The sequence below is a fragment of the Nicotiana tabacum genome, chromosome 6 (genome assembly GCF_000715075.1).
Source record: "Nicotiana tabacum cultivar K326 chromosome 6, ASM71507v2, whole genome shotgun sequence".
NCBI lineage: Eukaryota > Viridiplantae > Streptophyta > Magnoliopsida > Solanales > Solanaceae > Nicotiana > Nicotiana tabacum.
Window position 1 is genome coordinate 144,834,797 of NC_134085.1, and position 8,208 is coordinate 144,843,004.

Here is an 8,208-nt window from a genome sequence, read left to right on the forward strand (position 1 = left end):
CCCGGCTCAAACCATCCAACCAGAGATCGACACCGCCTACCATATAAAGCCTCATAAGGAGCCATCTGGATACTCGACTGGTAGCTGTTGTTGTAGGCAAACTCTGCTAAAGGCAAGAACTAATCCCACGAACCCCCAAAGTCAATGACACAAGCTCGGAGCATATCCTCCAAAATCTGAATAGTCCACTCGGACTGCCCGTCCGTCTGAGGATGAAATGCTGTACTCTACTAAACGTAAGTGCCCAACTCTCGCTGAACTGCTCTCCAGAAACGTGAGGTAAACTGCATATCTCAGTCCGAAATGGTAGACACAGGCACACCATAAAGACGAACAATCTCCCGGATATAGATCTCAGCTAACCTCTCGGATGAATAGGAGACTGCCACAGGAATGAAATGCGCTAACTTGGTCAGCCTATCAATAATGACCCATACTGCGTCGAACTTCCTCCGAGTCTGCGGGAGTCCAACAACAATGTCTATAGTGATCCGCTCCCACTTCCACTCGGGAAGCTCAATCCTCTAAAATAAACCACCAGGCCTCTGATGCTCATACTTAACCTGCTGACAATTTAAACACCGAGCCACATATACAACAATATCCTTCTTCATTCTACGCCACAAATAATTCTGCCGCAAATCCTGATACATCTTTGCGGCCCCCAGATGAATAGAGTACTGGGAGCTATGGGCCTCCTCTAAAATCAACTCCCGAAGCCCATCCACATTTGGCACACACACATGACCCTGCAATCTCAAAAATCCATCATCATCTAAGGTAACCTACTTGGCACCTCTGCACTGCACCGTGTCTCTAAGGACACACAAATGGGGATTATCATACTGCCGATCACGGATACGCTCCAACAATGAAGAACGAGTGACTGTGCAAGCTAGCACATGGCTGGGCTCAGAGACATCCAACCTCACGAACTGATTGGCCAAAGCCTGAACATCCAAAGCAAGCAGTCTCTCACCGACCAAAATATAAGCAAGACTGCCCATACTGGCTGACTTCCTATTCAACGTATCAACCACCACATTGGCCTTCCCCGGGTGATATAAGATAGTTATATCATAATCTTTCAACAACTCCGACCACCTCCTATGTCTCAAATTCAACTTTTTTTGCTTGAACAAATACTGAAGACTCTTGTGATTTGTGAACACCTCACATGCCATTCCATACAGATAATATCTCCAAATCTTCAATGCGTGAATAATGGCTGCCAACTCCAAATCATGAACCGGGTAGTTCTTCTCATGAATCTTCAACTGCCGCGAAGCATAAGCAATGACCTTGCCCTCCTGCATCAATACTGCACCAAGCCCAATACGAGATGCATCACAATAGACTGTATAAGGCCCTGAACCTGTGGGCAAAACCAACACTGGTGCCGTAGTTAGAGCTGTCTTGAGCTTCTGAAAGCTCGCCTCACACTCGTCCGACCACCTGAACTAGGCACCCTTCTGGGTCAACCTGGTCATCGGGGCTGCAATGGATGAAAACCCCTCTACGAACCGACGATAGTAGCCTGCCAATCCCAAGAAACTCCGAATCTCTGTAGCTGATACTGGCCTAGGCCAGTTCTTGACTGCCTCAGTCTTCTTCGGATCCATCTGAATACCCTCTGCTGATACAACATAACCCAGGAATACAACTGAACTCAGCCAGAACTCACACTTCAAGAACATAGCATATAGCTGACTATCCCTCAGAGTCTGAAGAACCACTCTGAGATGCTGCTCGTGCTCCTCCCGGCTGTGGGAATATATCAAAATATCATCAATAAAGACTATCACGAACGAATCCAAATAAGGCCTGAACACTCGGTTTATCAAATTCATAAAAGTTGTTGGGGCATTTGTCAACCCGAATGACATAACCAAGAACTCATAATGCCTGTACCGAGTGCGAAAAGCTGTCTTAGGGACATCGGATGCCCTAATCCTTAGCTGATGGTAGCCAGATCCCAAGTCAATCTTTGAAAATACATTGGCACCCTAAAGCTAATCAAACAAATCATCAATCCTCGGCAATGGATACTTATTCTTGATCATAACCTTGTTCAACTGCCCGTAATCGATACACATTCTCATTGACCCATCCTTTTTCTTAACAAACAACACCGACGCACCTCAAGGCGAAACACAGGGTCTAATGAAACCCTTCTCAAGTAAGTCTTGCAACTGCTCTTTCAACTTGTTCAACTCTGGCGGAGCTATACGACACGGCAGGATAGAAATAGGCTGAGTGCCCGGATCCAAATCAATGAAGAAGTCAATATCCCTGTCGGGTGGCATCCCCGACAGTTCTGAAGGGAATACCTCAGGAAACTTGCGAACAACAGGCACAGAATCAATAGAGGGAACCTTAGCACTAGAATCGTGAACATATGCCAAATAGGCCAAACACCCCTTCTCGACCATACGCCGAGCCTTCACATACGAGATAACACTGCGGGTAGAATGACCAGGAGTCCCTCTCCACTCTAAACGAGGCATACCTGGTAAAGCTAAGGTCATAGTCTTGGCATAACAGTCCAAGATAGCGTGGTAAGGTAATAACCAGTCCATCCCTAATATAACATCGAAATCGACCATGTCTAAAAGCAACAAATCTACATGAGTCTCAAGACCCCCAATTACCACAACACAAGAACGATGGACTCGATTGACCACAATAGAATCACCCACCGGTGTAGACACATAAACAGGAACAATCAATGAATTACTAGGCATGATCAAATACGGTGAAAAATAAGATGACACATACGAGCATGTAGACCCTGGATCAAACAACACTGAAGCATCTCTATCACAAACTAGAATCGTACCTGTAATAACTGCATCTGAAGCCTCAACCTCGGGCCTGGCTGGAAGAGCATAATATCGGGGTTGGGCCCCACCACCCTGAACTACATCTCTGGGATGGCCTATGGCTGGCTGGCCTCTACCTCTAGCAGCCTGAGCTCCACCTCTAACACCTATACCCCCACCTCTAGCTGGATGGGCGACCTGTGGGACACCTGGTGCCTGAACCATAGCACGGGAACCCTGATGCGGAGAACTTCTCGAAGCTCGAGGGCAATACCTAGCAATATGCCTCGTGTCGCCACAAGTAAAATAAGCCCTCGACTGCTGGGGCTGACAACCCTGGAAACTCTGAAGCGGTGGTACACTGATAGGTGTTGGTGGCGCACTGTAGGACTGCTGATCAGAATACTGCATCTGAGGACCACGACTACCTGACGCACTATGAGAAACCTGGAGTGCTGACTGGAAAGGCCTAGGGGGATGGCCTCTACCGTATGAATCTCTACCTCCAGACGAGGTACCACTGAATCTGCCTGAATGACGGGGCCTCTTATCCGACCCATGACCACCTCCCTATGACAAGACCATCTCCACTCTCCTAGCCACATTGGCCGCCTCCTAGAAAGATATCTCACTCCTAGTCTCCCTAGCCATCTGAAGACGAATCGGCTGAATAAAACCATCAATAAACCTCATTACCTCTCTTTCTCTCTCTCTCGGTAGGTAGTACGACAAGAGCATAGCGAGCTAAGTCGATGAACCTGGTCTCATACTGGGTAACAGTCATGGAACCCTGTTGGAGGCGCTCAAACTGCCTCCGATAGGCCTCTCTCTGAGTAATAGGGAGAAACTTCTCTAGAAATAGCTGTGTGAACTGCTCCCTAGTCAAGGCTGGTGATCCAGCTGGTCTAGCTAAGCAATAATCCCTCCACCAAGTCTTGACGGATCCAGACAAGCGAAACATAGCAAAATCGACCCCATTGCTCTCAATAATACCCATGTTCCTGAGAACCTCGTGGCAGCTGTCTAGGTAATCCTGGGGATCCTCAGCAGATGCACCGCTGAAAGTAGAAGTGAAGAGCTTGGTGAACCTATCCAGCCTCCACAAAGCATCGGCAGACATAGCCGCTCTATCATCGGTCTGAGCTACCACACCCGGCTGAACTACTCCAACTAGATAAACCACTGGAGTCTGAATCTGGGGAGCTACCTGCTCTGGAGTGTGGGTAGAAGGAGTTTAGGCCCCTCCTCCAGCCTAAGAGACGGCTGGTGCCACAGGAAGCAAACCTGCTTGGTTGACACTCTCCATGAGAACCACTAATCGGACCAGAGCATCTTGAAGAACTGGGGTAGCAATAAACCCCTCTGGGACCTGAGTTGGGCCTACCAGAATTGCTAGGGCCGGAACCTCCTCATCAAAATCAACCTAAGGCTCTGTCACTGGTGCTGCTGCTCGGGGCTAAGCTCTGCCCTTACCTCGGCTTCTAGCATGGCCTCGGCATCGCCTTCTGCCCCTCGTGGAAGCTGATGCTGGGCGCTCGGGCTACTGAGCATAGGATGAGAAAGCGCGTGTTCTCGCCATCTACGTAAGAACAGAGTATAAATTCAATTAGCATTGAGAAACTAACCACACGACAAGAAAGAACGAATGTGAAGTTTTTCCTAACCCTGTAGCCTCTGGGGGATAAATATAGACGTCTCTGTACCGATCCCTTAGACTCTACTAAGCTTGTCTGTGAATTGCGAGACTTATGTAACCTAGAGCTTTGATACCAACTTGTCACGACCCGGATTTTTCACCCTCGGGAGTTGTGATGGAGCCTACTCATAGAAGCTAGGCAAGCCACGAAATGCGAAAAATTCAACCTCTTTCATTTTAGCCTTTTTTTTTACCAATTAAATTAGCAAGTAATCAGCATTTAAATAATGACGAAAGATGAAATGTAAGCGGAATACTTAGATAAATATTATACCAAAACCGATACGAATAAAAATCCAACATATATATCTGTACCCAGAAACTGGTGTCACAACATTCACGGACTGTCTAGGAATGCTACATACAAGTGTCTAAAAAAGGAACTATTGTCTGTCTCGGATACAAAAGAAAACAGAACATCTAAATGGATAGAAGAGACACTGGGCTTGCGAACGCCTGCAGGACTACCTCGGAATCTCTATAGACTGAAGGCTGGCTCCCAAGCTACTAACCAAGCGCTGCTCCTGTATCTGCACATAAGTGCAGAGTGTAGCATCAACACAGCTGACCCTATGTGCTGGTAAGTGTCTGGTCTAACCCCGGCGAGGTAGTGACGAGGCTAGGACCAAACTCCAGATAAACCTGTGTAGTTATGTATATATATACAATGATAAGATAGACAGAAACAAACAATTAAAACTGGGGAGGGGAAACATGCTTCGGTGAATAACAGATAAGGCAGAATCTCAATAAAATTATAAGGAAACAAAAATATAACTTCTAACAAGGATAAGGAAAATAAAGGCAAATTTCACTTTTAGTTTACATCTTGTTGCAGGCGTGCAACCCGATCCCATTTCTCATATCTTGTGGTAGGCATACCAACCGCTCCCATTTCATTAAATCTCGTGGTAGCTGTACCACCCGCTCCCATTTCATCAAACCTCATGGTAGGCGTACCACCCGCTCCTATTTCATCTTATCTTGTGGTAGGCGTACCACCCGCTCCCATTTCATCATATCTTGTGGTAGGCGTACCACCCGCTCCCATTTCATCATATCTTGTGGTAGGCATACCACCCGCTCCCATTTCATTATATCTTGTGGTAGGCGTACCACCCGCTCCCATTTACAAGCCAACAATAATCATAAGGAATCTCGCCAAGGGAACAAGAGCAATATAACAACTTCTCGGCAAGTGAACAATGATATTTCAACAACATCCCGACAAGGGAACAATAATATCAAAACAAACATCCTGGCAAGGGAACAATGGCGATAATAACATATGAAGCGCAATAAACCATAACAAAGTCATAACAATTATAATACAAGACTCATGGGCATGCTTGACACCAACGTATAGATACTCGTCACCATGTTTATATGTCATACTCCACAATTAACATGTAGCAAATAAGACACAACTCCTAATCCCTCAAGCTAAGGTTAGACCAAACACTTACCTCGATGCCTTGAACACAACTCAAGTTTCAATTATAGCTTTACCCCTTGATTCCACTGCCAATTCGCTCGTATCTAGCCACAAGTTACTTAATTACATCCTGCCTCAACTGTGTTTTTAGGCCTAAGGCATCCCGAAATCTACCCGAGCCCTCGGGGCTCCAAACCAAATATACACAAAATCCTCAAAAACATCCTACGGGCTTATTCGTGCATTCAAATCGTCAAAATAACATCATGAACATCAAATTAAATCTCGAGATCAATGAAATTTTCTCAAAACTTTTTTAAACATCAACTTTGCGATTTAAGTCTGAATCACGTCATATGACATCCGTTTTTCACCACATTCCACAGAAACATCTTAAATAATATATAAGACCTGTACCAGGTACCAGAACTAAAATACGGCCCCAATACCATGATGTTCTAAGCAAATTTCATTTCAATTTTCCTTAACTAGTTTCAGAAAACAATTTCATTTAAAAACTCATTTCTCGGGCTTAGGATCTCGGAATTCGATTCCGAACATACGTCCAAGTCCCATATTTTCCTACGGACCCTCCTGGACCGTCAAATCATGGGTCCGGGTCCGTTTACTAATAACTACAACAACATGTGCTAACAATTATTTACACAAAAAATGTGAAACACTTTGTTAAGGCGGACAACTATTTAAACCTTTTTAAAAGATCGGTACGATCTGTCAAAATGTGCTTATACATCGCATACCATCTGAGTGGACATCACGGCCTCGACAAACTGTACGAATAAAATATTCATTTAAGAAAATTAGTAGATGGTAAAATATGGTATTTGAATTTCTAACCTTGAGTGTGGCTTTGATAGAGTACTTTGTTCCCTTTTTCGTTTGTTAGTTCCTTTCATATCGCTCACAAGTATTGGCTCATCTTCCATAGTTGCGAAATTCTAACCTTCGCAGTTGAAATCAGATACATCTCAAAAATTTCGAACAAGTTATCACATCGTATAATGTCGTCACCATAGAGTATTACACAAATTTGTTCCTCCTACAATGTTATTAAGAACAATAATGCAGTAATTATTGGAAGAGTACAAGTGAGAAGATGTTATGTTACAATTATAGTTGTAACTTGACTTACGTTTTCATCCTGGACAATTATTGTCTGAAAACGAACTCGCTGATCTCTGCTATCTCGAGGCCGAAATTTATCTACAGTCTGGACTTTACAAGTCCATTATGTAGTTTGTGGTGTAATTTCACTAATACTAAGTCTTTGTTCCATTTTATCAATATAACCTGCATATTGATATTCATAAAATTGTAAGAACAAACCATCCCACATTAAAAATATGAGGCAGCAAATAAAGAAAACAAAAAAAGAAGTAGATATAGAATCATGAGAAAAATTCAATATTAATTACAAACAGTTGGAGAAAGACTATAATTCCATGAATCACATTGCAAACATGAGTACAAAGAAAGCTTCCACTCTGATGGGGAATTCATTTCAGCAGGGAAACTATTTCTACCTTGTACTTGTAAAAATTTTGAAAGTTATTTCTGCTCTGCTCCGGTTCTGTATCGCTTACTCCTATAACATTTGAATATCATCTCCATTGTTTACTAATTTGTGATTATCAATGAAGTTGGAATACTATTTACTCTATGTTCAACCAAATCAAGAAACTGACTTGGGAAAGTAGTATCCTTGAGTAAAATAATTTCTAAAATATTACTGTACACACACATAGTTGCTCCTTTGTGCCATACTGATAAAGGTATGTGTGAGAGTGCATAAAGGAATACAACCTAATTAATAGTTGTACAAAAATTACAAATACGTCTAATTAGTCTATACCTAATTAATGTTCAGCTATCAGGTCAGGATCCCCTTGGCAACAGTTGTTTGATTATGACTGGTATTTCTTCTGCGAAGACCAAAGATTTAAAGGAGAACAGGTTTGCGCAGAATAAAATAAAAAAACTACTTAAATTTGAAGTCATTTGGTTAAAGATAAAAATTTGAAGGGTTTGAGAAGTTTGACCGGAAGTGAACTTCTTAATATCGGGGTTAGAATCCAATTCCGGAAGCTAGAGTAGATCCGTAATGTCAAATATGACTTGTGTGAATAATTTGAGCTTAATCGAACGTGATTAGATATGTTTCATCATTGAATGTAGAAGTTTGAAATTCTAAAGTTCCTTAAGCTTGAATTGGGGGTCGATTCATGATTTTAGCA